The following is a 13,159-nucleotide window of genomic DNA, read 5'->3' on the forward strand; positions in this document are numbered from 1 at the left end:
TTTTCTGCTATAATATTTCCAAGATCTAAAATAAACATGTCATAGAGAATAATTGAAATTAATAATTGAGTAATGCATGAAAGGTTGAAAGGAAAAGAGGACAAAAGGATAGCTCTGAAGGAGTGTACAATAAGGTACTTATGAACATGGCAAATTAAATTGGATATCTCCTGACTGGCGTTTTAAGGTGCCTTTGGAAACAGTAATAGATGCTGAGGACTTGAGAAGAGGGAACAATACAATTTTTTTTTAAAACAAAGAACCATAAAAAACCTACAAAAATAATTATCAATAAGCCTGGCATCTTCAGTAACTAAAATATTAGCAGGTATCCTGAAGGAGTGAATAGTGAGCACCTAGAGAAATAGAACGGAATCAGCATGACTTTATGGAAGGCAGTTTATACCTGCCAAACCTATTAGACCTCTTCAATAAGTTAATGTACTCAGTGGAAACAAGATTCAGCAGATAAAGTGGAGTCTGAATGTCCTGTTCTGTAGTGGTAACTATGGCAAAACAAAAATAAAGATCATAGGGGCAATTTTGTGCATGCGTTCAATGTCTGCATGAACAGTAACGTGGGCGCATAATCTCACAAAAATCAGGAAATTAGATTCTCACTGGCGAGATCTCATTTCCAGATTTTCCATGCATCTTGCCGGTGATGTGACAAGGTTCCCACCCACAAAGGGTGAGAACTTCATTGTAATACATTTTAATTAATTATAATATATGAAGTGAGACCCCTGCCACATGATCCCCCCTCAATCAATATTCACACCTCGAGATTTACAACAGGTTTATAAAGGCATGAATCACTGCACTGTCTGTGGCACATATTGGCATTGCCCCATGTGTGGGGAAGGGGGTCCTCTGTGTCCGCGTGTGTGGGGTGGCGGGGGGCATTTATTGGAGTGGCTTACTTTCTGTGCTGATCAGGGATCCCTTTAAAGATGGTGCCCCAATCTTTGTGGAGCTGGCCTTACCAGCTCTTACCAAGCAATTTACACCTGACTGACGGTGTAAATTGTCCACTGATTTCTTCTTCAGAATTCTAGAAAATCTGGTCTAAAAACTCAGCTGTGCAGCTGGAGAGCTACAAGCCTGTTTTCACTGAAAAAATATGGGAAAATTCGCTCCTGGGGTTTCTGGGTCAGGTCATTTACTCAAAACAGGTAGGTACAGGGATCAGTATCAATGCATCTTGAATGCCAGCTGCATGTAAGCAAAGCAGATAGACTGGTTTAAAACATCTGGAGAAGTTGAAATCACTTCCCTTTACCATAGATCCAATTTTATGTTGTTAGTCAGCTATTTTTCAAAGTGTTCTAGACCACACTCTTAGGGTGGAATTTTACGAGATTTTTTCCAAGTATCCAGCTTGTCTGAAAATGGGAGAGTTCCAGATCCGTTTTTCGGGCGAGTTTTCATGCCCAATCTTATGCACTCTGTCTCTGAAATTTTGGGCTAGTCAGTTTCTAGCCAGAGAGGCTGTGGGCGGGGCTTAACTCACCAGACAGCCTGTCGAGGGAGGTATTGCACATGCGCGGACCTCTGATGCTGCACATGCGCATTAACAGTAGCAGGGGCCTGACAAACAGAGAGAGAGCTGTCAGGCCCCTGCTACAGCAGGCATCCTCAAACAGCAATGCCTCCCCTGCAGGGGCCCGTGGCCCGGAGCCCGAGATGCAGCCCCCCCCCACCCCTCCCCCGCCCCGGCTGCCCAGACCGATCGCGGCCCCTATTCCCTTCCCCACCGATCACAGGCAGAGTGGCAGTGGGCCCCCGCTGGCCCAACCCCCCATTGGCCTGCCTCCCCATTGGTCTGCCCCCATTGGTCCCGCCCCCTGGATTGCCCCCACAGACCCCACCCCATGGCACTACCTCCACAGGCCCCACCCCCAGCACTGCCCAGTGTGCATTGCCCCAGGTGCCAGGCTGGTAGTGCCAAAGTGCCAGGGGCACCCCTGCCTTGCCCTCAGCCTCCCCAGGGAGGCTTAATGGCCTCCAGTTCCACCAGCAAGGCCAACACAACTGTTCTCCGTTCATGAGGAGCAGGTGTTTTCCTTGCCTTTATCCAGGCCATAAAGGCAAGCGAGCCCGGATGATTGAGCACCGGGCTCGCTAAAGAGATGGAAATTAATATTTCCATAAATTTAAATAAATTAATCAGCCTCTCAGGTGAGTGGGAATTCTGTTCACAAACAGGGCATATAAAGACACAAACTCAATTTACAGAATAATGGTTGGAATGCGAATACTTACAACTAATCAAGTCTTAAAGGTACAAACAATGTGAGTGGAGAGAGAGCATTAAGACAGGTTAAAGAGATGTGTATTGTCTCCAGACAGGACAGCCAATGAAATTCTGCAAGTCCAGGCAAGCTGTGGGGAATACAGATAGTGTGACATGAACCCAATATCCCGGTTGAGGCCGTCCTCATGTGTGCGGAACTTGGTTATCAGTTTCTGCTCAGCGACTCTTCGCCGTTGTGTGTCCTGAAGGCCACCTTGGAGAACACTTACCCGAATATCAGAGGCCGAATGCCCGTGACCGCTGAAGTGCTCCCCAACAGAAAGAGAACAGTCTTGCCTGGTGATTGTCGAGCGGTGTTCATTCATCCGTTGTCGCAGCATCTGCATGGTTTCCCCAATGTACCATGCCTCGGGACATCCTTTCCTGCAGCGTATCAGGTAGACAACGTTGGCCGAGTTGCAAGAGTATGTACTGTGTACCTGGTGGATGGTGTTCTCACGTGAGATGATGGCATCTGTGTCGATGATCTGGCACGTTTTACAGAGGTTGCTGTGGCAGGGTTGTGTGGTGTCGTGGTCACTGTTCTCCTTAAGGCTGGGTAGTTTGCTGCAAACAATGGTCTGTTTGAGGTTGTGCGGTTGTTTGAAGGCAAGAAGTGGGGGTGTGGGGATGGCCTTGGCGAGATGTTCGTCTTCATCAATGACATGTTGAAGGCTCCGGAGGAGATGCCGTAGCTTCTCCGCTCCTTCATGACACACGACGGCAAAGAGTCGCTGAGCAGAAACTGATAGCCAAGTTCCGCACACATGAGGACGGCCTCAACCGGGATATTGGGTTCATGTCACACTATCTGTAATCCCCACAGCTTGCCTGGACTTGCAGAATTTCACTGGCTGTCCTGTCTGGAGACAATACACATCTCTTTAACCTGTCTTAATGCTCTCTCCACTCACATTGTTTGTACCTTTAAGACTTGATTAGTTGTAAGTATTCGCATTCCAACCATTATTCTGTAAATTGAGTTTGTGTCTTTATATGCCCTGTTTGTGAACAGAATTCCAACTCACCTGAAGAAGGAGCTTAAGGCTCCGAAAGCTTGTGGCTTTTGCTACCAAATAAACCTAGTGAAAGGCCAACATTGCATTGGGATCCTAAATACCTTATGGAAACCGGAATCAAATATTTTAAGGAGCCTCCTATCTGCTTCAGGTGGGAACATTGGTTGCCTAATTAAAGGCCCTTTCAAAATAGACAAGATCCATTTAAACAGCACTTTGTTTCACTGTTTCATGCTGAAAAATGAGGTAGCGGTGAGATTAAAAAATGCCGCATAGAATTCCCTCATATATACTGTCTGTGAATGCACGTTGTTGCTCAAAGAGCGCTGTCATCTTTCACCATATTAATAAGTTTAGACTATGTAAAAGAGGGATTTAAATGTACTGATAAGATTCCACATTGAAGCCATCAAAAAGATAATGGGCCCTATTTTACCTTTTTGATTCTAAGTGCTGGGCAGACTTGAAACTGGGAGTGTTTCGGATCCAACTTTTAGACCCGTTCTCAGGCGTACCCACACGCACTCTGCCTGAAAAAATATCAGCAATTCCAAATCGTGCTGCAGGCCTGTGGGCAGGGCTTAATGCGCCCAATATCCTGCAGCGCCGATCGGCACTTTAAACTACACATGTGCAAAACAAAAGACAGAATGTGGCCCCCTGCCACATCGCTCCTGGGCCAGATAATGCCTCCCCCTGGCCCCCAAGATATTGCCCCACACCCCACAACATTACTGACCACCTTATTCCCCTACCATCTCCCCCCCCCCGCCACCCAGACCGATCGCGGGCTCCTCCCCCCTTCCCCCCCCACCTATCTCAGGCAGAGTGGCAGCAGACCTCCCCTCTCCCCGCCCCCAACCAATATCAAGCAGAGAGCTGTCGGACGCTCGGTATTTACCTCTTCATTAGCTGGAGCGCCCGAATCGGACTTTTGTAGAGCATGTATGTTTCGTGCCAAATCTGGATGGGCGAATGCGGTGATAAAGGAGGAAGTGCCGGTAAGGTTGGGTGTGCAGACCATTAAGTCAATTTAAATACATGCAAATGCATTTAAATGGCCGTCGTGCCTGATCGCTATTTTCGGACCTTGGTAAAGGGGGAACTGGTGCGGAGGTGGGGACGGATTGCAGTACTCGCCTCATGCCCAACTTTACTAAGTTTCGTGCCCGAAAACGGGCGCAATGCGATGGTAAGATCGGGCCCAATGGGTTAGAAGTTTATCTTGGGTCATGCAACATGGGCAGGACACAAAGTGCCAATTATACTCACTGATATTCATCTCTGATGACTTCAGTAGAACTGATTAACAGACACTGATGTGATGCTGCCTGTTTCAAACTATCGCCCTAGCCAAATTTCTACCCCAAGATTTTTGGATGATTGGTCAGAAGATAAAGTTTAGGTTCCAATAATTAAGAGCAGACTGATAAAGAGTTTTGGTTTAGCCCCAAGGGATGTGCTGGAGAAATACCAGGACATTTGTTTTTAGCTTTGGTATTGGATAGTTGGTTTGCAATAGTCTTTTCCATTCTCACCAAAACAGGAAAGGGCTAGAACTTGTTTGTTGGTTTTCAAAAAGAAAATGTCTGAAATCTCAATTTATACTTTGGGATAAAAGGAACATTGCAGATTTGATCATTTCTATATCTAAATTCTTCTGTCCTAAAATCATAAAGGAACAAATAATTAAAATGCTCAGAAATCATATATATGAAAAGTAAATGCTACAATACCTTTTTCAGTAATGTTAGGGCATGGTGCTGTGGTAATCATCGTTGTTGGTCTAGTAGGTAGATGATGTGTTGTAGTGACAATAGTGAAACCAATGGTTGATGTTTCAATTGTTGAAGATATCGTATTAAATTGTTGAGAAAATGATGTAGATCTTGTCGCTGCTCTAGAAGTTGTCATATTCTTCATAACTGTGTAGAAAAGATTAAGCTAAGCAGAGTTGTCATAAAGGTAGGTAGGTATTTTGAGAGACAGGATCTACAGGCATTTAGAGATGCAAGGACTGATTAGGGACAGTCAGCATGGCTTTGTGAGTGGAAAATCATGTCTCACAAATTTGATTGAGTTTTTTGAAGGGGTAACCAAGAAGGTAGATGAGGGCAGTGCAGTTGATGTTGTCTACATGGACTTTGGCAAGGCCTTAGACAAGGTACTGCATGGTAGGTTGCTACATAAGGTTAAATCTCACGGGATCCAGGGTGAGATATCTAAATAAATACAAAATTGGCTTCTTGACAGAAGCCAGAAGGTGGTTGTCGAGGGTTGTTTTTCAAACTGGAGGCCTGTGACCAGCGGTGTGCCTCAGGGATCAGTGCTGGGTCAACTGTTATTTGTCATTTATATTAATGATTTGGATGAAAATATAGGAGGTAAGTTTGCAGATGACACTAAGATTGGTGGCATAATGGACAGTGAAGAAAGTTATCTCTAATTGCAACGGGATCTTGATCAATTGGGCCAGTGGGCTGACGAATGGCAGATGGAGTTTAATTTAGACAAATGTGAGGTGATGCATTTTGGTAGATTGAACCAGGGCAGGACTTACTCAGTTAATGGTAGGGCGTTGGGGAGAGTTACAGAACAAAGCGACCTAGGGGTACATGTTCATAGCTCCTTGAAAGTGGAGTCACAGGTGGACAGAGTGGTGAAGAAGGCATTCGGCATGCTTGGTTTCATCAGTCAGAACATTGAATAAAGGAGTTGGAATGTCTTGTTGAAGTTGTACAAGACATTGGTAAGGCCACACTTGGAATACTGTGTGCAATTATGGTCACCCTATTGTAGAAAGGATATTATTAAACTAGAAAGAGTGCTGAAAAGATTTACTAAGATGCTACCGGGACTTGATGGATTGAGTTATAAGGAGAGGTTGGATAGACTGGGACTTTTTTCTCTGCAGTGTAGGAGGCTGAGGGATGATCTTATAGCGGTCTATAAAATAATGAGGGGCACAGATCAGCTAGATAGTCAATATCTTTTCCCAAAGGTAGAGGAGTCTAAAACTAGAGGGCATAGGTTTAAGGTGAGAGGGGAGAGATACAAAAATGTCCAGAGGGGCAATTTGTTCCCACAGAGGGTGGTGAGTGTCTGGAACAAGCTGCCAGAGGTAGTAGTAGAGGCAGGTACAATTTTGTCTTTTAAAAAGCATTTAGATAGTTACATGGGTACGATGGGTATAGAGGGATATGGGCTAAATGCGGGCAATTGGGATTAGCTTAGGGGTTTTAAAAAAAAAAGGGCGGCATGGACAAGTTGGGCCGAAAGCCTGTTTCCATGCTGTAAACCTCTATGACTCTATAAAAGTAAACGGGAATAAGAGTGTGGTGAAATAGCACATTTTGCTTTTATTTCTGTCATGTATTGGGTGAAATTCTATTCCATGTTTATTTCTAAACGTTTCAATCTGAGGTTATTTTGGATATAAGAAACCTTCTAACACGTGAAAAAATACAGTACACTGCTACCCAGGAACTCTCACAATTGGAATACAAAACAACTCGAATGCCACTGAAAAATGAGTCATATATGACCATTTTAAAGAAGTTTAATAGAACAAAGAACAAAGAACAATACAGCACAGGAACAGGCCCTTCGGCCCTTCAAGCCCGTGCCGCTCCCTGGTCCAAACTGGACCATTCTTTTGTATCCTTCCATTCCCACTCCGTTCATGTGGCTATCTAGATAAGTTTTAAACATTCCCAGTGTGCCTGCCTCCACCACCTTGCCTGGCAGCGCATTCCAGGCCCCCACCACCCTCTGTGTAAAATATGTCCTTCTGATATCCGTGTTAAACCTCCCCCCCCTCACCTTGAACCTATGACCCCTCGTGAACGTCACCACCGATCTGGGAAAAAGCTTCCCACCGTTCACCCTATCTATGCCTTTCATAATTTTATACACCTCTATTAGGTCACCCCTCATCCTCTGTCTTTCCAGTGAGAACAACCCCAGTTTACCCAATCTCTCCTCATAACCAAGCCCTTCCATACCAGGCAACATCCCTGGTAAACCTCCCCTGCACTCTCTCTAAAGCCTCCACGTCCTTCTGGTAGTGTGGCGACCAGAACTGGACGCAGTGGCCGAACCAACGTTCTATACAACTGCAACATCAGACCCCAACTTTTATACTCTATGCCCCATCCTATAAAGGAAAGCATGCCATATGCCATATTCACTACCTTCTCCACCTGTGACATCACCTTCTAGGATCTGTGGACTTGCACACCCAGGTTCCTCTGTGTATCTACACCCTTTATGGTTCTGCCATTTATCGTATAGCTCCCCCCTACGTTAGTTCTACCAAAATGCATCACTTCGCATTTATCTGGATTGAACTCCATCTGCCATTGCTTTGCCCAAATTTCCAGCCTATCTATATCCTTCTGTAGCCTCTGACAATGTTCCTCACTATCTGCAAGTCCAGCCATTTTCGTGTCGTCCGCAAACTTACTGATCACCCCAGTTACACCTTCTTCCAGATCGTTTATATAAATCACAAACAGCAGTGGTCCCAATACAGAGCCCTGCGGAACACCACTAGTCACAGGCATCCAGCCGGAAAAAGACCCTTCCACTACCACCCTCTGTCTTCTGTGACCAAGCCAGTTCTCCACCCATCATGTTGTTAAAGATTTGCTCATGTTGTATAGTCTATGACCGATCCAATACATGGAATGGAAATTCCATGGAGTTGCTCCTACTCAATCATCATAAGTTTAGCAGTGAGAGTTTTGGATTGTTTTATTTTGACATTAAGGATGTTAATATGAAGCAAATTTCAGTTAAACATAGCAAAATGTTTGCTGATACAACCAAATCTTGAGAAAATCAATTAAAGGTAACATTCACTATGGGGCGGGGGAGGGGGGGGCGGGGGGTGGGGTGGTGGGAGGGTGTGCATTTAGCTCTGTTGGCCAGACAATTAATATGTGGATCAGATTAACACCTGCATCTTATGGCACCATCCCCATTCCATCTTAAGCAGACTCGAGGCCTGCATCTGTAGCCCACCCATAGCAAAACATCACAACATTTTGCTTTGGTTCAATGAATAATCGTCAAGAGCCTGACCTAAGTCAGAGAACTAATGACGAAGAAGCATCTGACAAGTAAAGAATTCTGTAAAAAGATTCATAAAGTCTAAATTATTCTGCATTGTGGCTGACAATTTTATATTAATTGCTGTTTTCTATCAGAAAATCTCTCAGCTCCCTTTGCTGTCTTATTTTGCTCATGTTGGGGAGGATACACTTCAATATCTGCAATGTAACATAGAGTCATAGAGGTTTACAGCTTCGGCCCAATTTGTCCAGGCCGCCCTTTTTTTTAAACCCCCTAAGCTAGTCCCAATTGCCCGCATTTGGCCCATATCCCTCTCTACCCATCTTACCCATGTAACTGTCCAAACGCTTCTTAAAAGACAAAATTGTACCCGCCTCTCCTACTATCTCTGGCAGCTTGTTCCAGACACTCACCACCCTCAGTATGAAAAGATTGCCCCTCTGGATACTTTTGTATCTCTCCTCTCTCACCTTAAACCTATGCCCTCTAGTTTTAGACTCCCCTACCTTTGGGAAAAGATATTGACAATCTAGCTGATCTATGCCCCTCATTATTTTATAGACCTCTATAAGATCACCCCTCAGCCTTCTATGCTGCTGAAAAAAAAGTCCCAGTTTATCCAGCCTCGCCTTATAACTCAAACCATCAAGTCCCGGTAGCATCCTAGTAAATCTTTCCTGCACTCTTTCTAGTTTAATAATATCCTTTCTATAATAGTGTGACCAGAATTGTACACAGTATTCCAAGTGTGGCCTTACCAATGTCTTTTACAACTTCAACAAGACATCCCAACTCTTTTATTCAATGTTCTGACCAATGAAACCAAGCATGCTGAATGCCTTCTTCACCACTCTGTCCACTTGTGACTCCATTTTCAAGGAGCTATGAACCTGTAGCGCTAGATCTCTTGTTCTGTAACCCTCCCCAATGCCCTACCATTAACTGAGTAAGCCCTGCCCTGGTTCAATCTACCAAAATGCATCACCTTGCATTTATCCAAATTAAACTCCATCTGCCATTCGTCAGCCCACTGGCCCAATTGATCAAGATCCCTTTGCAATCCGAAATAACCTTCTTCACCGTCCACTGTGCCATCAATCTTGGTGTCATCTGCAAACTTACTACCGATGCCTCCTATATTCTCATCCAAATCATTGATATAAATTACAAATAACAGTGGACCCAGCACCGATCCCTGAGGCACACCGCTGGTCACAGGACTCCAGTTTGAAAAACAACCCTCTATAACACCCTCTGTCATCAAGCCAATTTTGTATCCATTTAGCTACGTCACCCTGGATCCCGTGAGATTTAACCTTATGCAACAACCTACCATGCCTGCTCCTAGACATATTAACACCACTGTTGAAATAAAGCATATCCATGATTTTAATAACTTAGGAGGAAAGACATTTGCAAATACATTTAAATATCTGAATAACTTGGAACCACTTAATGTGAGTCCCCTGCCTGTTCTGAAAATAATTAGTTGAAGATAAAATGCTTATTAACTTGCAATATAGTTTATATTCAGCCATAGTTTGCTGATGGTTAATTCATGTCAATCCTGGATGTTAGAGTATCGGATAGATGGCATTTGATGTTTGCTTTTTGGCTTCTATATAGAAAAAATATTCTGTTTTAAATCATGAATCTCATGTTAGTAAATAAATGAAATCTTTGTTTTAATGTTTCTAGTCTCTTCTGAGATCGTAACAGTTTGCAGTGATCGTAAAGCCCCTTTGAAAGCAATTGCGCAAAGATACATAAAGGAAATGAACAATCAAAAGCAAACGGCATTTAATACATTACAGGTGAAAAAAATCATCTCTGCCAATCCTTGCACATTTCAACTCACATGAAGAAACTTATGTCACAACAGATGTGTCGAGAAATGCAATTGGTACTGTACTCTCTCAGTACATTGAAGGAACAAAATCACCAATTGCCTAGGCATCACATCTGTTGTCAGAACTGACCACACAAACTCTACTGGAGAGTGGGAAGTGCTGGTCAGCATCTACGCCTCTGAACACATGTATTTCTATGGTAGAAGGTTCACTCTCTGCATCAATCACCAAACACTGACTGCATAGTTAGCCACTTGAGGATCTGGACATCTCTATGCATCTGGAGATGGTAAGATTGTCTTCATCTATTCAATTTTAAGGTTAAGTATCTTGCAGTTTCACAGATCTGAGTAATGAACATGATCAGCAGTATTACTATTGCAGACAGCAATGACAAGGCAACTTACAAAATTGAAGTTTATGTGATCATGGTGATTTCACATGTGATTGTGAATCTTACAAGATGATTTGAAACAAAATCAGAGACAGACAGGCTGCTGCAGAAAGTAAGCCAATATTTAAAAACAAAGTGACCTCATGAAATAGAGGAAGAACTGGTTCCATGATACAGAGTACACAGTGAGCTTGCATGGTTTGAAAACAACTGTATTGCACACAGAACTTGAGCAGTTATCACAGAAGAGCTACAGTGACATGCAATGCATTTTGCCCATTAAGGGCATCTGAGTGTTCAAATAAAACAATGATTCCATGAAGCAGTCTTGTGGCCAACAATAGATCGTTGCAAAGAAGAGTTTGTTGGAAACTATCCACTCAGTGAAAAATCTATTAAACTGCATCCCGCAACTCTACAACTGACTCCAATGCAAACAAAAACCATGGCAATAACTCCAAGTTTATATATTTGGGGGAGCACACAAAGTCCCTCAAAATCAACATTTTTTCTTTGTTGCTCATGATTTATATAGTAAATGGCCAAAAATGACTGCAACAAATTCTATAACCACCATTTTGGTCATTCACATTCTAGCCATGTTGTTTATAAAATGAGATTTGCTGGGGACTATCACCACAGACAATGCACCACACTTTGATTCCAGTCCATTCACGAAGTCCCGAGCAAGCTACAGAATTACCACCATCTGACATTGTGATACAACTTGAAATCGAATGGTAGAGTCGAACAATTCAATAGGGTGATCAAAGACAGTCTGAATTTAAGGGATAACATTTGAATAGTCCATTTATATCCTACTTCGCAAATATTGATCCTTTCCATGCTCACCGGAAAAAGTTACCAACTGAATTTATGACCCATCATAACCTTTGCATGTTGCTGACCATTCTTAATCCTGTATCCAACAAAATGTCAGAGTGAAGGTCAAAGAAATTACAAAGCACCAGAATAATGTCACATATCACATAACACGGTGGGGTGGGGAGTGTTCTCAGTGTGCAGACTAAACTTCATCTCCAGAAGGACTGAATAATGACTAATATTTTAGGATGAATACAACTTGGTTAGGGATGGATTTACCAAGCCATTCTTGCTGAGGGCCGCTCTTGGCTGACTATCGATAGATGAGAGTGCACAAAACTGCTTCCACAGGAATTATTGTGGTAACTAAAATCTCAATTAATTTTGATTTGATTTAATTTATTATTGTCATGTGTATTGGGATACAGTGAAAGGTATTGTTTTTTTGTGCACTATACAGTCAAAACTATGTATTCATGGAGTGCATACGGGAGAAGGGAAGGAGAGGGTGCAGAATATAGTGTTACAGTCATAGTTAGGGTGCAGAGAAAGATCAGAAAAGAGTTCAGTTTTAAGAGCATAGAACAAGAGTAAAAGATTGAATTTGAGGATATGCTGGGGACAGCTCGCAAGAAGTCGCCATGCTCTGGCACCATCTTGAATCGCAGAATTAGGTGGGAAAGCATGGAATTCTTCATGCACAATGAAAGTGATAAGGAACATTATCAACATATTTTCCTTTTATTAAATTATTACATTGAAATAAATTATACCTGTTGAAGCTGGAGATGTTGTTGCTGTGGAAGAGATTGCAATTGTAGTTGATTCTGTTGAAGTGCTTCCTTCAGAAGTTCCAGATAATGTTGCAGCTTCTAATATGTATAGAAATATCAGTAAAATAGGGCAAAGCATGAGTAGGTACCATCATAACTTGTGCAATCTGACGAACAAAATTAATGTGCTAAACTCAAACAATTTGATTTCAACAATGTTTGTAAGAATAATGATTATGCAAAGCGAATGAAATGCCTGAAAAAAGCTAAAGAAGCCTCCGTGATTTTTGGCACAAGGCATCAATATATATTGAACTTAGAGCTTCTTGTCAGTGATATTTCATTTTAGAGCAGTGAGATCCAAAATGCACAAGAATAAGAACATTAGTCATAGAGTGATAGATTAGTATTTTGTTTTGATTTTGCTTAGGTATCAAATTGGGAGCTCAAAGTAGCTGTACCCACAGTAACAAGAAGCCCAGTCACTTATGTGGTTTCTGACCTTGAAACTTATGATGAGCCAGGAAACTAAGATTAAAACTTCAATAACTTCAATCATAGAATCAAAGAGTCATTTATGGCATAGAAGAAGCTGCATATTAGCCCATCAAGTCTGTGCTGACTCTCGATACAGCAATCTATTCAGTCCCATTCCCTGTTCTATCCTCATAGCCCTGCAAGATGTTTTCCTTCAAGTGCGCATCCAGTTTCCTTTTGAAATCATTCATCATGTTTGTTTTCACCACCGTCATGGGCAGTGAGTTCCAGGTCAAAATCACTTTGCCTGTAAAAGTATTGTTCCTCCCATCCCCCCTGCATTTCTTGCCAAAAACCTTAAACCTGAGTCAACTAGCCCTTGTGCCATCAGTTAACGTGAACAGTTTTTTCTTTTGCAGAGTGGGGGTTATGGAGAGAAGGGTGTGGGT

Source organism: Mustelus asterias, chromosome 3 (assembly GCF_964213995.1).
Source record: "Mustelus asterias chromosome 3, sMusAst1.hap1.1, whole genome shotgun sequence".
NCBI classification, from domain to species: Eukaryota; Metazoa; Chordata; class Chondrichthyes; order Carcharhiniformes; family Triakidae; genus Mustelus; species Mustelus asterias.